The 18,384-nt window shown below is 40.2% G+C and overlaps 1 protein-coding gene and 1 long non-coding RNA gene across 39 annotated transcripts in view; one reads left to right on the top strand and one right to left on the bottom strand.

The window, feature by feature from the left end:
• The window catches only part of MRTFB (myocardin related transcription factor B), a 296,254-nt gene that overhangs the window by 110,384 nt on the left and 167,486 nt on the right, over window positions 1-18,384 (top strand). For 6 of the 37 annotated variants that reach the window (XM_085017554.1, XM_085017548.1, XM_085017539.1 and 3 more), the window contains exon 3: window positions 6,262-6,296. The exons of 21 other annotated variants lie outside the window; for them this stretch is intronic. The gene's annotated coding sequence lies outside the window, so the exon portion shown is untranslated. Of the gene's footprint in view, window positions 1-6,261; window positions 6,297-6,371; window positions 6,417-18,384 lie in introns of all 37 variants that reach the window. 10 more of the 37 variants (XM_085017555.1, XM_085017550.1, XM_085017540.1 and 7 more) reach the window with 2 other exon arrangements.
• Window positions 291-5,720, bottom strand: LOC146404533 (uncharacterized). Of its 2 annotated transcripts, none has more exons than XR_014840798.1 (2): window positions 2,275-5,720; window positions 291-1,854 (listed from the first exon to the last, which is right to left on the bottom strand). It is a non-coding gene; the product is annotated as an uncharacterized LOC146404533 (long non-coding RNA). The 2 variants fall into 2 exon arrangements; XR_014840799.1 differs by having other exon boundaries at window positions 2,290-5,720.

Raw genomic sequence — 18,384 nt, 5'->3', positions numbered from 1 at the left:
TTTAAATATTAGAAAAATAGAGTTGTGTTTATCTGAAGCAATAGTATGTTGACACTTGGGAGAGGTGGTTTCTTTGGCTTTTGTGCTTTTTTCCTTCATTTTAAGGCATAAATACAAATGTATAACTTTTGTGGGCTAAACTCGCTCATCCTACCCCCTTGCCATATGACAAAATGTTATAGTAAGTTGCATGTGTTTTAAATGCCTTTTTTGTTTATTGCCCAGATTCTTTTTTTTTTTTTTGTCTTTTGTTGTTGTTGTTGTTGCTATTTCTTGGGCCGCTCCCGTGGCATATGGAGGTTCCCAGGCTAGGGGTCTAATCGGAGCTATAGCCACCAGCCTACGCCAGAGCCACAGCAACACAGGATCCGAGCCGCGTCTGCAACCTACATCACAGCTCACGGCAAAGCCGGATCGTTAACCCACTGAGCAAGGGCAGGGACCGAACCCGAAACCTCATGGTTCCTAGTCAGATTCGTTAACCACTGTGCCATGACGGGAACTCCTATTGCCCAGATTCTTTTCTTTTCTCCCTGCGGTAGAGATGTGAGCCACTTTAATTTATTTAATTTTTTTTTTTTTTATCAAAGAACTTTCACTAAATTTGCTAGACTCCCAATGCAGGCAAGATGGCTTTCAGCAAATTGTAATTTAAAGGAGCACATCCAAGAATTCAAATTGAGTAGATTATAGAATCTCAGCTTTATAAATTAACTAAATTAATTAAGATGTGTATTTAAAATATAACATAGATAATTTTCTTTTGGTTTATAGATAAATGCTTGTTCTTTCAAATAGAGCTTTAACAAATACCTAATAGCCTTTGTTGGCATCTTGTAGGAATCAGGACTCTGATTCCTATCTCCTAATAGCCATTTAAGCCATCTCTTCATTCTGAATTTTACCGAAGCTGCTCAAAGACTGGGGAAGAGAGTGCGTTTCAGATTTTAATGATAAGGTCAAAATTATGGGTTTGATTCCTGTAAAAATTAGTTAAGTAATACATGGGGTCTCTGGCATGAGACCCCAGAACCCTGCAAATTGTATCCCTTTTGAAATAAGTTACAGAGCTGGAATTAAAGGATGTTAATTTCTGGAGGTACTCCCTTATTAGCTCCTGGGAAAAAATAATTAAAATGCCTCTGATATAGTTTAGCTTATTCTGTATTCTGAGATGATCTTATTCTTCAAAAGGTAGTTAGCTTCCTTCTTTACTAATTAATTCTTTAGAGGTAGCATCATTCATGGATTTTTTTTTTCTTGTTCCTTTTTAGAGCCACACCTGTGGCGCATGAAAGTTTCTAGGGTAGGGGTCCAATTGGAGCTGCAGCTGCTGGCCTATACCACAGCCACAGCAATGCCAGATCTGAGCCGCTTCTGCAACATACAGCACAGCTCACAGCAATGCTGGATCCTTTAACCTACTGAGTGAGGCCAGGGATCGAACTTGCATCTTCATGAATACCGGTTGGGTTCATTACCACTGAGCCACAGCAAGAACTCCGGTAGCATCAAATATGCAAGTTCACAGACTTGATGTTAGAGCAGGAGTAAGCAGCTCTTATAGGTGGTGGGGAACAGTGGCCCTGGAGAAGGAAGCCTGAATCCCTATGTGTCTGGGCTCAGGCCTTGTCAGGGTCACTCACCCATCTAAAATGATAAGACTGTCCACATACACAGTATTTTCATGCACTAATTTTTGAATTTTTTTGATGACTGATAAATACAATTCAATAAGGAGCATTAAATAATGGTGTGGGGAAAATACAAATATTTTATCTCTACCCAGATTTAGTCTAATTAGGGAATTTTTTCTTTTCTTTTTTTTTTTTTTTTTTTTTGTCCTTTAGGGCCCTACCCATGGCATATGGAGGTTCCCAGGCTAGGGGGTGAATTGGAGCTGTAGTCGCCAACCTACGCCACAGCCACAGCAACGCCAGATCTGACTGCGCCGGAACCTTAACCTGCTGAGTGAGGCCAGGGTTCAAACCGACAACTTCATGGTTTCTAGTCAGATTCATTTCTGCTGCTCCCCGACGGGAACTCCTAATTAGGGAAGATTTTGTCTGAGTTATGCAAAGTATAAAACAATTGAGGAGTTCCCATCGTGGTGCAGCGGAAATGAATCCAACTAGGAACTACGAGGTTGCAGGTTCAATCCCTGGCCTCGCTCATCTGGTGTTGCCATGAGCTGTGGTGTAGGTCACAGACTCGGCTCGAATCTGGTGTTGCTGTGCCCCTGTCGTAGGCTGGCAGCAACAGCTCTGATTGGACCCCTAGCCTGGGAACCTCCATGTGCAATGGTTGTGGCTCTAAAAATACAAAAAAAAAAAAAAAAAACCCACAACAGTTGAAACACACCTCTGATTAAGTGTGTGTAGAATTTGAGGCTAATGTATTATTGCCTAGCAGTTGTGAAGAATCTGTTAAGCGGTTCTAAGTAAAACGTAAGTATTCTGTATGTAAATAGACCTTCTAAAGTGCTTCAACTGTGGTTTCTGTAGTTTAAGTAGCTGACAAATCTTGAATAGTCTTTTTTAATAGAATAGAAGAGAATGCAGAAGCTCTGCAACCAGTTTTTGCTGCTATGTTAGTAATGCCTGAATTTAAGTAAGTTTTATTCTCCACCTCAAAGATAGCAAAATGATGTGTAGAAATCCTATAAGGGTGGAAGCGTGTGGTTTGTTGGCTTCTTTTACAACTGTGTTACCTATGAAACCCCAGGGTATAAAACAGCCTAGCTTCAGAGGGCGGTGAAAGGCTGGGCTGGCTCCCCATAGGGGCTCCGGGAGCGCCAACGGAAGCCACTGTTCCAGGCTGTCATGAATGAAATGTCCAGTTTGGGGAGGAATGAATGATAAATTACTCATTTGTGTTTACTGTTTATTATAAATTTATACTGTATTATTTGCTTATATAAAAAACACTGATACGACTTTAAATCAGAATTGTCTTAAATGTGTAACACCACTTTATGCCTGGTCAGAAGTACTCATCGCACTGCCAGCTGCTCTAAGGCAGCAGTCTTGTCTTACGACCGACCTTGCCTGACTTACCATAACAAAGGGTACCCACAAGCCAGCCAGTGGGAGATAAATTGTCGAATGCACCTGGTCCTGTACATCTTAATAGGTTTCTCTTCCCCATTAATATGTACAGTCTGATTAAAGTGAGGTCGAGAATATGAACACACCGAGAATAAACAAACTCCAAAAGCTCATGGTTGTGATAGTCCACGTTCTCAGACCTCGTGGTCCCATTTGGGGTCTGGCTTGGGAGACTTCATCCTTAAGGAGTTTAAGATTTCCTGTCTGTCGTTAGTCACGGGGAATAGCTCTGTGACCTTGGGCAGGTTCTTAAGGTCATCGTTACCACTCTACCTAGCTCTGAAATACCGCATCACAGGATTGTTGTGAAGGCGAGTAGAAATGTTGCTTCTGAAGCGTTTAGCATGGAGCCCGGCACGTTAGGAATTCCCAGTAGATGTCAGGTGATGGAACAGTGCTTTCCTGCAGAAGGAGCTGTCGTAGGAGGTCAGCAGTTGGCAGTGCGTGCATTGTGAAGAAACACAGATTGGGTCCTCAGCTTGAATGGAACTCCAACTGCAGCAGGTGTCATGTCACCATTTTAACTGAATCCTGGAGGCGAGATGGCAACATTCCGAGAGGGGAACTTTATGTTAATGAACTATCAGCTGTCGAATGTCTCTACTTTCTGGACGCTTTCTCTACCTTTTTCCTAAGACAAAACCATTTTTATTTTTAAAAATCTGAAAAACAAAACCCAGAAGTTCACATGGCTGAATACTGTGATTTGGTTTTCATCTTTTGTTCTAGTGGTTAGTGCTTCTCTGTGGGAAGGAGAGTAGTCACAAACTGTGCTCGCAGAACCTGTGGTCTGGAATGCTGTGGTTAGTGAATATTTAGGAGATTAGCTGTGTTTAATGTGGATGTGAATTTGGGTGTGATGTGTTTGGAACGTGTGGCAGGGGATTTATGTCAGAATTCACTAAAAGCTTATCGTTTGGTAGAATTATTCCTTTGAGAACAGAAAACGTGGCAGTTCAAAGGCAGCCTGAGAATTTTAGGAAAGGAATAACAATTTCTGGGGGAATCTGAAGCACAATATCATCAACAGTTTTTCCTAACAAGGGATATTTATTGACTTTTTTGGTCCATGGTAATGAGTTCATTGGATTCTTTCATAGAAGAATCCTAAAAGAGAAGTATCATTGCAAGGGGAGAAAAATAGTATAGGTTTTCAAATAGATACCCATGTTAAGCTGTAAAATATACTATGTACTGGTTGTGAGAGGCATACACCTATTCAGTTTTATTTGGGATGAGTAAAGAGTTTCGGCCCTTGGTCCAGTTAGCATGGAATTCTGTAAAATCAACAATAGAGAGTGTGCTCTGATACCAACACGGAATTTACATAAAGCTGCCTGGTTGCTATTTTGTTATCAATCAATCAGTCATTTCAGTCCACCCTTTTGAATCTGTCTACCTAAGTTTTTCACAACTTTTTATACCTCCAAGCTGGTAGGACCTCTTGGGGTGGACAGGCTCCGCTCTTTGGCTGTGTATGGAAATACTTTTTTTTTTCTTTTTACATTTGTCCTGAATCCATGTAGCTTTCAAGTGATAACTTTGTTCTGGAACTTTAAGCCGCCAGTGTGCAGTCTTTAATCATCTTATCACTGGCATTTATTAACTTTGTATTAGCAGAATCATCCTATTTCCATTGATATTCTTTGGTTGTATTTTTTTTTTTTTTGGTCTTTTTTTTTTTGTTGTTATTGTTGCTATTTCTTGGGCCGCTCCGGCGGCATATGGAGGTTCCCAGGCTAGGGGTCTCATCGGAGCTGTAGCCACCAGCCTACGCCAGAGCCACAGCAACGCGGGATCCGAGCCACATCTGCAGCCTACACCACAGCTCACGGCAACCCACTGAGCAAGGGCAGGGACCGAACCCGCAACCTCATGGTTCCTAGTCGGATTCGTTAACCACTGCGCCACAACGGGAACTCTCCTGGTTGTATTTTTTAAATGCAACAACTAAAACCTTACAAATTATTCTGAGACTCGATGCAGAAAGGCTTTGTAATTTGGTGCTGACCGTTCTGCATGAGATCCAACATGTACAGCAGTGCCAGACAGCGTACATGTGCAATAAATGTTTATTAGAATTAATGAATTGCCCTAGGATGGCTTGTGGTTATATTTTCAATATTGAGTGACCAAGCATTCAATATTGGTAGTTTAGCTAAACATTTGGGCTTTGTTTGAGGCCAGTAAACAGACCGCTGTGGAATCCAGGGAGACCAGTCTGTTCACTTTTCCATCCAGTAGTAATTTACTTTTACAGTTGTGTTTATATAGAGTAAAGGTCAAAAGAAAAGGTGTATTTGAGTCAGTTACATCAATTGCTTCACTCGTGAAAGATTTTCAGTATGTTAATGAAAAAAAAGAAGGACAATTAAAAATGGTTATTTTAGGAGTTTTTGCCGTGGCACAGTGGGTTAGGAATCTGACTGCAGCAGCTCAGGTCACCGTGGAGGTGTGGGTTCGATCCCAGCCTGGCACAGTGGATTAAAGGATCTGGCTTTGCTACAAAGGTGGCACAGGTGGCACCTATGGCTCGGATTCAGTCCCTGGCCTGGAAATTTCCATATGTCATGGGTGCAGCCATAACATTAAAAAAAAAAAAAAGAAAAAAAAGGATATTATAAAATATAGGCAGTTGTTTTTCCCCCAGCTTTATTGAAGCATAATTGACCTGCAGTAAATGATACCTGCTTAAATTGTACAATTTAATCTGTTCTGACAAATGTATAGACCCTTAAAACCATTACCACAATAAGGATAATGAAAATGTCCCCCCTCCAAAGTTTCTTTGTACCCTTTGGTTAATCCTACCCTCATGCCTCTCCACCCCATCTCCAGGTAGCCACCCATCTGCTTTCTGTTGCTATGTATTAGTTTGCCTGTTCCACAGTTTTATAAGTGGATTTATATAGTATGTACTCTTTTTTTGGCTTGGCTTCTTTCATTCAGCACAGCTATTGTGAGATTCATCCATGTTGAGTGTGTCAATAGTTATTCCTTTTTATTCCTGAAAAATGTGGATATTCCACAATTTTTGTATATATTCACTGTTGATGGCTCTTTGGGTGTTTCCAGTACTGACTATTATAAATAAAACTGAACTGAACATTCATGCACAAGCCTCTGCATGGACATATGCTTTCTTTTCTCTTAGGCAAATACCTAGGAGTGGGATGGCTGGATCATATGGTAGGTGTATGTTTAACTTTTTAAAAAGTGCCAAATTATTTTTCAAGTTGTGTGTCCTTTTGCATTTCTCACCAGCAGAGCATGAGAGTTCCAGTTGCTTCACATCTCTGTCAGCAGTCGGTATGGTCAGTCTTTTTAATTCTAGCCATTCTAATAAATGCATAGTGGTGTCTCATTGTGCTTTTAATTTGCATTTTCCTAATGACTGATGTGTTGAGCATATTTTCATGTGCTTATTTGCCTTTTTTTCTGTGAAATATCAGCTCTTTTCCATTTTTCATTGTATTTTTGTTATTACTGAGTTTTGAGAGTTCTTTATATATTCTAGATATTGATTCTTTATCAGATGTATGATCTGCACATATTTTCTCCCAGTCCGACTTGTCTTTTAATTCTCCTAACAATTATCTTTCAAAGAGTAGAAATTCTTAATTTTGATGGAGTTCAATTTATCAGTTTGTCCTTTTATGCTTTGGGTATCATATTTGAGAAATCTTTACCTAATCCTAGGTCATAGAGATGGTCTGTGTTTTCTTCTAGTAGATTCATAGTTTTAGGCTTTGCATTTAGGTATATGATCCATTTTGACTAAATTTTTGCATGTGATACAAGTTACGATCAGTGTCCATAATTTTTGCATATGTATATCTAGTTTTTCTAGCACCATTTGCTGAAATGCAGTGAAATGCCTTTGCACCATTGTAAAAAATCAGTTGTCCATATATGTGGGCATTTTTTGGTGTTTGTTTTGTTCCACTCATCATTTGTCTATCTTTATGCTGCTACCATGCTGTTTTAATTACTGTAGTCTTAGACCAAGTCTTGCAATTTGGTAGTGTTAGTCCTCCAACTTTCTTTTTTTCTCAAAATTGCTTTGGGTGTTCCAGGTCCTTTGCATATCCATATGAAGTTTACAATCAGCCTATCAATTTATACAAAACAGATTTTGTTTGGGGTTATATTGAACCTGTATGTCAGTTTGTAGGAAATTGACTTCTGATAACATATCGAGTCTTCCAACCCATGAACATGTTACGTCTCCTCATTTATTTATGTCTTTAATTTCACTTAGCAATGTTTTAAAGTACAATGTTTTAAAGATCTTGCACATCTTTTGCCAGATTTAGCCCTATTTCTTTTTTTTTGGCCTCATTATAAGTGGTATTTTAAACAATTTCAATATAAATTGTTCATTACAATTTAGAAATACAGCTTTGTATATAGATCTTATACCTTGCAACTTTGCTAAAACTCACTTATTCTAGTAACTTTATTCTTATAGAGTCGGTCAGATTTTCTATATAAATAATTTGGTCATTTTGAATAAAAAACAATTTCATGTATTCCTTTCTAATCTAGACGCCTTATTTCTTTTTCTTAATTCTTTTGCGCTGAGCACAACCTTTAGTATAATATTGGATAGAAGTGGTGGGAGTGGATATCCTTGTTCCTCTTCTTAGAGGGAAATCATTTCAGTCTTTCACCATTAAGTGTGATGTTAGCTGTAGATTTTTTGTGGATTAACTTATCAGATTGAGGAAATTCTCTTCTAATTTTAGTTTGCTCAGAGTTTTGTTTTTTTTTTTTTTAATTAGGAATGGATTTTGCTAGATATGTTTCTGCATTTATTGGGATGATCATAGGCTTTTTATTTATTAGTTAATCTGCTAAATTACATTAAATATATTTCAAATGGTAAATTAGCCTTTGCATTCCTGGTTGTGATATATTACCCTATTTATATATCTTTGGATTTGATTGCTAAAATTTTGTTTGGAATTTTTGCATCTGTGTTCATGAGGGCCATAAAACCTTCTTACAGTGTCTTTCTTTGCCTAACTTCAGGTATCAGGTTAATGCCGGCTTCATAGGATAAACTGGGAAGTATTTCCTCCTGTTCAATTTTCTGAAAGAATTGGTAATATTTTTACCTTAAATGTTGGTTAGAATTCACTAGTAAAGCCATCTGAATCCAGAGTTTTCTTTAAGGGAAGATTTTTAACTACAAGTTTAATTTTTAAAATAGTCTAGGGCCAGGTTATCTGTTTCTTTTTGAGTGGGTTTTGGTATTTTACATTTTTCAAAGAATTATCCATTTTATCTAAGTTGTTGAATTTATTGCCATAAAGTTTTTCATAATGGTACTTAATTATCTCTTATATCTGTAGAATATATGGTGATATCACATATGTCACTCCATATATTGGTATGTAATGTGTCTGCTTGCTTTTTTTCCTGATTAGTCCATTTGGCAGTTTATCAAATTTATTTATTTTCTCATAGAACCAGCTTCTGGTTTCATTAATTTTTCTCTCTTTTAAAAAATTTCATTGATTTTCTGCTTTGATCCTCATTATTTTTTTCTTCTCCTTACTGTGTGTGTAGTATAATTTTAATTATTTTTCCTTCTGCTAATTTTTTCTAATTGTATACAACATAGTTCTTCTAAGGTCTTGATTTAAACCATTTCCTGGAGTTCCCCTTGTGGCTCAGCGGAAATGAATCTGGCTAGTATCCATGAAGATGCGGGTTTGATTTCCTGGCCTCACTCAGTGGGTTAAGGATCTGGCATTGCCATGAGCTGTGGTATAGATCGCTAGACATGGCTTGGATCTGCTGTGGCTGTGGTGTAGACCAGCAGCTGTAGCTCTGATTTGACCCCTAGCCTGGGAACTTCATATGTCACCAGTGTGGCCCTAAAAAGCAAAAACTAAACAAAACAAAAAACCGAAAACACCCAAACTGTTTCCTACCCAAGATAAATGAGAATATTGAGGCTCAGCGAAGTTGAGACAACAGTTAAAATGCATAGCCCTATATCCGTTTTCTTAGTGTCATAAATGCTGTGATAGCGACAAGGAAGAGTGCAGCACCACCATAAGAAGGGGGTTAGCCTGTAAAGAGTGGGTCACAGGACCTCTTTGCAGAATGTCATGTCTGAGGGATCTTATTCTGTTGAGGTCCAGGATAAATCCAGGAGGCCAAAACCAAAGTATGAGTTCCTAAAGTTTATTTTGCTTTGGTTGCGGATCTCCCCCTTGGTTGCTGTATTCTGAAAAATAAGTTAGAATATTCCACGAGTAACTGCATACAGCTAATGTTCCCTTGGGCTTAATTGGCAGATCTGCTTTTTATTTCTCTGAAGACTGTTTGTGGTGGTCATGGTAACTGTGGTGGCAGGTGTTGCTGACAAGAGTGTGTTGAATAGGAGGAAAATCTGGGGGCGGAATATGAGGAGATGGTTACAAAGATTTATATCAGTATCTGACTGCAAACTTAGTTCATTTAGTAACAGGTATTTCTCTAACAAACTATTCCTTGTTTAACACATTGTAACTTCTTAAAGAGTATTTTTTATCCTTAAAAAGCCTTAATTCCATAATTATTTTACAAATGGTGTGAGACCGGCACAATGTAATAACATCTCAAGGCCCATATTAGAAGGTTGAGTTCCTCTCCAATCTGAATCAAGGTGCTATATTTAGGGATTTTGAAAAATACATAACAGCTGTTTGCTGGGAGGCACTGGTAGGGCTTGGTGGTCAATTGTAGGGAAGAAACAAAAGGGAAAAAGTAGAGGAGTTATTTTCAAACAGCCATGAGGGCCAAGAATTATGTGTATTATTTTATTTTCTCTTAAAAAAAAAAAAAAAGGCAACATCAACCTGAGCCTTTTAAAAAAATTTTATGCTTGAAAGAGCAAACTACTTCTTTAACTGTTTGCTTTTCAAAATTACAAAAATTCTCATGCCTTAATTTTGTAGAGAAGAAAATAGCAATGGGATTAATAAGCAGCTAGTCTGTCATAGTGTCAGGACCAGAACCCGGACTCCTGCATCAGGCAATCCAGCCCCTCCTTTACACTCTGTGTAACTGTGAGTTTAGCTTAATGATACTTTTCTTCTGGTTGTGGTTGAAATGAGAAAATGGGTGCATTATCATTGAAATGTTTAATACTGTTTTGGGTAAGGGAACCATTTTCCTCTTCTCAAGGACTCAAGGAAATAATTCAGGGTTACGTGCAGATAAAAAGCTACTTAGAGTTTTTCTTTCCTGAAGTGATGCCACCTAATCCACTCCATCTACTTGGAGAAGGATCCTTTTCTAATTGGACACATGCAACTGAATGTCCATGCGTTGGTAATTGCCCAAAGACCATCAGCTCTTTCAGAGTCAGAGATAGGCTTTTCAGTTTTGTTTGACCTCAGGCTTTGCAGCGACACGATCAGCGAACAATATATGCTAAACCAAGTGTTGCTCTCTCTTGCGTTCCAGATCTTGAAGTTTATATAACGTTCGCGTAGTCGGGGGGCATGGGTGCTCTCTCTTTCCTTCTCAGGACAGGCACTTTGGAATGTGCCTTTTCTTCTATTTGAGGACTTCCCGTTGAGTAATAAGAAGTCTTGGTGTAGAGGGATTATTTGCAAATCAGCTCCCCCTGCCTGGAATTCCCCTTCCTGCTCGCCTTCCTGTCCTTTCTCTGTCTTACTCTTGAAGATTTAACTCCACTCCTTAGCTCCTCTCCATCCCTTTGCTGATCCTCCTGCCCAGTTGTGTTAAAGCTCCTCCCTCCCATGCTCCCTGCACACCTGCTCCCATCTAACCTCTTTACCACGCAGTGTTGGGATTGATCTGCTTTCTTGTCTCTCCTTAACAAACCTTAAAAGGCAGGGAATTGGTCCTGTCCCTGTCCCAGCACCCAGCCAAAGGCCTGATTAAAGGTGCTCGGGGAAGTTTTGTTGTATAGAAAGCCTTGAGTTTGGGGCATTACATTCCGAGAATGAGAAGACTATACTGTTTATCTAACAGAGGTATTTATTTCTTCGTCTGTATTCCAGTCTCTTCTTGTTTTTAGTTGGTTGGTTTGGGTTTTATTTTTTTGTTTTTTGGGTGTTTTGTTACTGTTTTTTTTAACTAAGGAAACATTTGAGCTACAAGAATGAGCTCAGGGGTTTTCTGAGTGTCATTGACACCCTAGTGCTCCATGCTTTTTAGATCCAGGGACTTTAGTGGAACCCTGGGATACATCCATGAATTCCCATTTCCACTGCTCCAGTTAGGAGAACGGAGTCTTAGCGTATGATGTAGCTGTGCTTTTATGCTGGGCACATACATAGGCCAGCTGGCTGCAGACACAGGCTGCTTGTAATACCTTCACAAAGCCAATCCAGCAAAGCTGCAATAGATTAGGTGCTGAAATTGAAATTATTGAGGTTGAAAATAGTAGTAATTGGAAAGAGCCACTGGCTCTGCTTTCTTCTTCTGTGCTGTGTGTGGAATAGTAGAGAGAATGAAGTGCTGCTGCCACTGATGGGGACGCTTAACTTCCCTGCAGAAGTTCTCTCTGGTTTCCGGATACTGAGGCCCAGAAGCCGTGATGATTATTGGAAGAAAAAACAATAAAATCACATGATGATGTGACATATGTATTCATTTATGACCCAGGTAGTTGATGGGTGACAGTTTCTTTTAAAGGGTGTTCTTGAACCAGAGTCAGTTGTTGGGGTGGGGGTGGGGATTACAGAAGGCAAATTACAAGTGAATTTTGATATAGAACAGAGAGCTCTTGAACCAAAGTTGAGCCAGAAGGACTGAATATTGCTTGTTTTTGTTCGGTTGAGTTTTTTTTTAAAAAAAGCTTACTTACTTTATTGAATGAAAGATTCTTAAACTTTATAGTTTCTTTACAATTTTCAAAGGTTTTACCCACATTCCACATAATCCCATAATAGCCCTTTTTTCAGTCCCTCCCTTCCCCCTTCCCTCTCCCCATTGGTAACCACTAGTTTGGTCTCTGTAGCTGTGAGTCTGTTTCTGTTTTGTTTTATTCACTAGTTTGCTGTATTTTTTAGTTCTACAAATAAGTGATATCATAAAGTATTTGTCTTTTTCTCTGTGACTTAGTTGACATAGCATAATGCCTCCCAAGTCCGTCCATGTTGCTGCAATGGCAAAATTTCGTTCTTTTTTTTTTGACTGAGGAGTATTCACTTGTGTGTGTGTGTATATATGTGTGTGTGTGTATACCACATCTTTATCCATTCATCTGGTGATGGATACTGAATATGGTCAGTTATTCAGAATGGAAGAAACCTATAAAGGCCTAATTTGTTTGAATTATCTGGAGCGAGCACATTTTCTCATTCTTTCCCTTTTCACCATTTCTCCAAGTTTCTAATAGAGACTTCAGAGAGCTCTGTGACATAGTCTCCTAACTTATTCCCGAAATTCATGTTCATCAGATGCAGCAGCACCCTGATGAGTGAGTGTGATGCGTGAAGCTCACAGTGGATTGATGTCTGTATTTTTCACTCCGCAGGACAGCATAATGAAGTTGTGTTAGTCTATTCAACTAGCTGAATTTTAGCTTTTAAATGTATCAGTAAATCTCAGAGTTCCTTGAAGTCTTCATTAACTAAGTTATTGGCTTTCACACTTCTAAACCAAAGAGTATCCTATTTGTTGTAAATAATTAAAACTCATATAAGTATTATTTTTGTTAATACATAAATATTTTGGGCAGTGAAGTTGGAGAAAGACAGGTTTTTAAATGTAAGCTTTGAGCGACTTAGGACATTTCAGTGAGATCTTTTCCTTTAAGATTTACTTAACACACGGATTTAGGCACCACAGTCCATTTTCCCTGGGTGGCCAACCCATTCACTGGGTAGCTTTCCCAGATGGGATGGGTGTTCACTGTCTATAGTCCATGGCTTCCATGTTGCAAAAGTTACAGCTGAGTGTAGTCAACCTAGCCTTGAGCGGAGGTGTGTTTACATTTCTACTTTGTTATCTTTTTAAGGACTTACGTGGCTCAGTGGGTTAAGGATCTGGCATTGTCACTGATGTGGCTCTTGTTACTGCTGTGGTGAGGGTTCAGCGCCTGGCCTGGCCTGGGACTTAGGGCTGTCAAGGTAGCAGCAGTGTTTTTTATTGATCATATCTCTAGGAGTGGAGGGAGCCCCTGGGAGGAAAGAGACCATCCATTTTTTTTTTTTTTTTAAGGGCTGCACCCGAGGTAAATGGAGGTTCCCGGCTAGGGGTCTAATCAGAGCTGTAGCTGCTGGCCTACACCACAGCCACAGACATAGCAATGCTAGATTCCAGCCGCTTCTGCGACTACACCACAGCTGACGGCAACGCTGGATCCTTAACCCACTGAGCAAGGCCAGGGATCAAACCTCATCCTCATGGATGCTAGTCAGATTCGTTAACTGCTGAGCCATGAGGGGAACTCCTATTTTTTTTTTTTTTTTTTAAGATGTGAACAAATGCCCAGACATTGAAATTTAATATTATGGAAATCAGCAAACTTTCAGAAAGTAAGCAGTGTGATTAAGAATGAAAAGTCGAAACAGTTTTTCTCCTTTGGGTTAAAATGACTGAGCTGGCAGAGGCCTGATGATTTAGGCCATGTTTTAAATTGGCCCATAGAGATCTTCAAATATATAAAATTGTCCATGATGTATTTTATAAAAAAGTCAGTTGTCAGAAAGGAGTGGTGTTCATTTCTTTAAAGATAAAATGTCACAATTTATATCTCTTGGTCTGTGGGAGTCTGAATACAGCTATGGCCTGATTAGATGTATTGTTCTTGATAGGTATTTTAGATTTGTGAAGTAATAAGATTCTTTCCTTTTGTTACTGGAAGTTGTAGTCTAGTTATGTTTGAAAAAATAAGTTTTGATTTATTTTTAGAGGTAAAGTTGGAGTGTTCTTAAGGAGAAAGGAAGTTACAGGGAGCTAAATGCTGTCATTCTGTCTCTTCATACTAAGAACAAAGGCAAATGATTTTGAAGTGTTTCAGTGAGTTGAACCTTAAGTTAGAGCTTGCCTTTCCCAGGATTATAAGAAGCACTTTGCCCAGTTGCTATGGAAACACATTTAAATTACTGAGTTGAAATGTATGATGTAGCTCTCTATACACATCTGCTATGAAAGGTGGATGTTGTAAACTAAGAATGTTAATGCTACTCCTACAACTATTTTGAGAACAAATATTGAGCATGCACTTGCCATGTGGAAGGTACTATGCAAGAGGCCTGGACTCTGGCTTCCCACATATGGAAAGACAAGATTCTCAACTTCTGGTAGCTCCGGTTCAGTGGGGAACTAGTCAACAGCCACATGGACCAGAGCAGCACCGTTGCTAGAATGCCGGTGTGTGCAAGGTGCAGCGGGAGGATTGTGGAAGGGAATGTTTGAGGTAACTTTAATGCTGGGTGGACTTTCCTGATAAGACAGGGAGGTGAGCCAAAGATGATGCTCCCACCAAAGGAACTGCCTGGATAGGGGCTAAGAGGTGGAGTTATTTTAAGAGTTTTTACAAAATCACCTATATAGGCCGGCCTGTGTATTTGCTTGTGTGGCCCAGTTACTTTTCAGGGGCATCTAGACACAGCAACCAGAGAGAGAACAGAGGGTGCAGATAGCACGTAGACAGAACCAAAGATGCTTATCACTCAGGGAAAAAAACAAAAACAAAAACTTTTCTGTGCGGTGGATCTGCCGGACACAAAAGGGGATGGTTGTGCATCCAGGGCTGCCACCTGACTTCTCCTGTTTGCATCCAGGCAATTGAAATGTCATCATTTTGCAGGGCCACTGAAGAGCTCAACCACTTATCTCATTTTTCTTGCAGGATGAAGGGATTTATTATAGCCTTTCCTGATGGTAGTTTTTGATCAGATGCAGGAAAGAGCACTAAGCATAAACTAGGAGGTAGTGTAGTTGGGGAGCGGGGTGAACTTCGCAGAACACAGACGTCATGTTGGTCTCTAACTGCTCTCCAACAAAAAGTTCAAGAGCAAACTTCCTTGCACCATCTGTTCTGCTGGCAATGAGGGATAAACACAGGAAAAGATGAGCAGCTTCTCACCTCACTGACCTTAGAGTCTTCTGGGCAGGTGAACAGACAAAGCTAAATGGATAAAGGTGGTGCCCATGGGGTGGCGGTTCCTGGAGAGGAAGGTGCAGAAAGGTGTGTAGCAAAGTGCATCAAGGAGAGGGCACAGCAGGGGACATTGGGAACTCCACAAGACACATGTCCTTTTGTTGTCTTCTCCAAGTGTCTGATTCCAGGTAGGGACAGAGTGCGCTGAGCTCTCCTTCCTAACATCTGCCACCACCGCCTCCAGCAGGTGCCTCTTTACTTCATGGGGTCCAGGCCACAGCAGTGAACTGCAGTGTTTTTCAGGTTGGAGCTCGCAGTGACTCCCGCTGCTCTGCCCTTGGCTTCCATCTCCTAGTTCAAGGCTGTTGCTTCTCTGAGTGCTGGTTTGGAAACAGGTGCTGTGAAGGGGAAGGACTGGGGCAGGTTAAAGAACATCCAGGGAACTCTAGTATCTATAGTGTTGCATGTCTGTTGCTGCTTCCTCCACAGTCCACATGTCTGGCATTCTCTAACGCATCTGAGTCTTGAATGCTTGAAGTAAGACGAGACTATTCAGGAAGGAATACTGTGCGAATGAAAGGCTGAACGTCCTAATAAGCTTCAGTTCTTTTCACAGCCCTTGATAGGCAGTTCCTGAGGGCAGAATAGTAACATACTGACTTACGCCCGAGGAGGGGGGTGTCCTCTGAGCTGATGGGCCATGTACATATAGCTGTAGAAATCTGTGTGTGAGAGAGACAGCCATGGGAGCAAGTCCCCATGGGCAACCTAGCCACTTTCTAGACGTTTGGGAGATGACATTTAAGGCTTTATCCTGAGGAGCTTACTTCTTTCTCCCCGGATTCAAGATTCTGAACGGATTTTATTTTTATTTTTAAAGAGAATACTCTGTTATCTTCAGTTAGAGTCTCAGAAGCTGTGTTTTAATAACAAACTTGGTGTGTATATGTATGTGTGTTCATGTGTTTCAGTCAGAATAGTTTCACAACAGCAGTAGCATCAACTGTACCAACAAAGCAAACCTTCGTCCCATCATCTCTACCAGATGCTACAGGAGCTTGATATTTGGGACTTTTAAAGCCAAAAGTCTTAATATTTGTTGTTTACCACAGAAAGTGGGAACTCCTTATGGTAATCTGAAATATGTATAATCCACTTTAAACTTTGGACTACATCACTCTTTTATTAGTTTCTTTTTCTGTTCCTGTCTTGGCTTAAATATCAAAATTATTGGAAGAAATTGTTTTTAAAAGATTTGAAGGTTAACTGTCTAAAGGCTTAAATATAATTTCTTCATTGTTTCTTAGCAATTTCTATAAAAAATACAATATTATTTTCATACAGGAAGCTGAAAAAGCAGGCTGTTCTAAAGGAAGCTGTTGTGTAGTTCCTTCCTTTCTAAAATTTAAGCCGAATGCTTTTCCTCACTCCAAGTTCAAGGGCTTCGTTTACGTGCATGAAAATAAACTGAACAGCACCTGCTGCTTAGTCACAAAAGGAATATCTGAAGCTGCTAAGCAAACAGATGTACTCAGTTTAAGCTTTTGAGATGCTCAAAGAGTGTGGCAAAAAAAAATAAATTTCAAAATGCACAGTATGAGAAAATAAAGTCAGAAGAAAACATAAACCAAAGGGTCAAATTTGATACCTTGTGTACACTTTAATTGCAGTACTGTCATCACTGCAGGGACTGGTACTTTGAAAATCTGTACTGGAAAACACAAAATTGTCAATATTTTCCCAAAGAATGATTTGGCAAATTTTATAGGTTTTTTTGTTTTTTTTTAAGATTTGTTGTTGCAACTCTTTGGAATAGCCAGGGGAGAAGAAGCACACAATAAATCCTTCTGCTATAAAATTATTCAGCATTATCTGTTGATTTCAGTTAGTTCAAGAGAATTCACTCTAAATGTTGTTTTCACATGGACAGGTTGCTGAAGTCTGTTAGCTTGTTAAAGTTCTTGACACCGAAAAAGAAATGAGATAGCCAAGTTGTCCACATTTATTCAGCGTAAATAACTGTGCTTGGTTTCTGTAAAACACTGGAAGCTCTGTTCATGCTAACTTCTGTCAAGGCTCAAAGTTCACTAGCAAATTACCTAGAAACTCCTATTTTACTAATTGCCTGAAAAAATATGTAGAAGGCTTGCTGGAAATATTATAGCAGCATTTTGTTATCAGCAGCATTCTCTGAGCTGACTGTATGAAGAATACCAAACACAAATTCCAGTCTTTGCCAAGAAATCCTTCACGATTTCCACCACAGATGAGGCAAACAGCATCTGAAGTCCTGTCAGAGTTGGAGTAGGAGAGGAAGAGTCAATAGGGTTCGCCCTTTAATCTTAAAATCATTTTAATGATCCTTGGAGTAGGATTTGTGTCTTAGTTACAGTGCTGCCCTGAGACTTACTAGAAACTTCAAAACACGCCTGAGCTGGGCTCTCCTTATCTTCAGGAAGGTCCTGGGTGGAGGCAGTCCAGCAGCTTTGAAGTTCTGTTCCTTACGAGCTAGCTTTCCCGGACCGGTTGTGCAGAGGCCAAAACCGGGTGGCTGGTTCCACAGTGTAGTTTTTGTCAGTGGAGGTGTGGCACCGAGGGCCTCAGTGGACAGACAGCAAGCGCTGTGGAAGAGGCAGCAGGGTGTCGTGGACGGAGCTCTGAAGGCAGAGAGGAGACGGGTCCAGGCCCAACTCTCTCCACAACTAGCTTTGCGACTTTGAACACGTCACTTCTTGGGGCCTCTGCTTCCTCACTTATAGAGCGAGGAAGCTCAGTCCCATGATCTCAGAGGTCCCGATCACTTCCAGCCTCCAAGAAGGTCACCCGTGTAGCACCCTGTCTTCCATCTTGTGACAGTCACACCGCCCCCTCCTGGAATTTAGGTTGAAATTGTTTTACAGTGTGTTGCCATGCACAAGGTTCTGTCATGTCCCTCCGGGAAATGTCTTCTTTCGTTTCCTTTCTGCTGCCTTACTACCTCCACAGCTGACCAGGTTCCACCACACTGGCCTGTCTCCCTCCAGTCCCCATCCGCTTCACCTTGCAAGGGCAAATCCCTCCTTTCCCACCCCACCCCACCCCATGCTGTGAGGCTTCATCTCTCTTCATTCCTACATTCATCATGAGCATTTTTCTTGTTCAGAAATCATCAACCTGACACTTTGGGGTAAGATACTCTAATCTTGTCCCACTCTA

This window comes from Sus scrofa, chromosome 3 (genome assembly GCF_054392235.1).
Source record: "Sus scrofa isolate SSC_HxYL_T2T_F1_AM1 chromosome 3, Sscrofa_HxYL_maternal_Yorkshire_Landrace_v2.0, whole genome shotgun sequence".
NCBI classification, from domain to species: domain Eukaryota; kingdom Metazoa; phylum Chordata; class Mammalia; order Artiodactyla; family Suidae; genus Sus; species Sus scrofa.
Note: the sequence above shows the minus strand (reverse complement) of the source record. Positions and strands in the feature narration are given on the sequence as shown.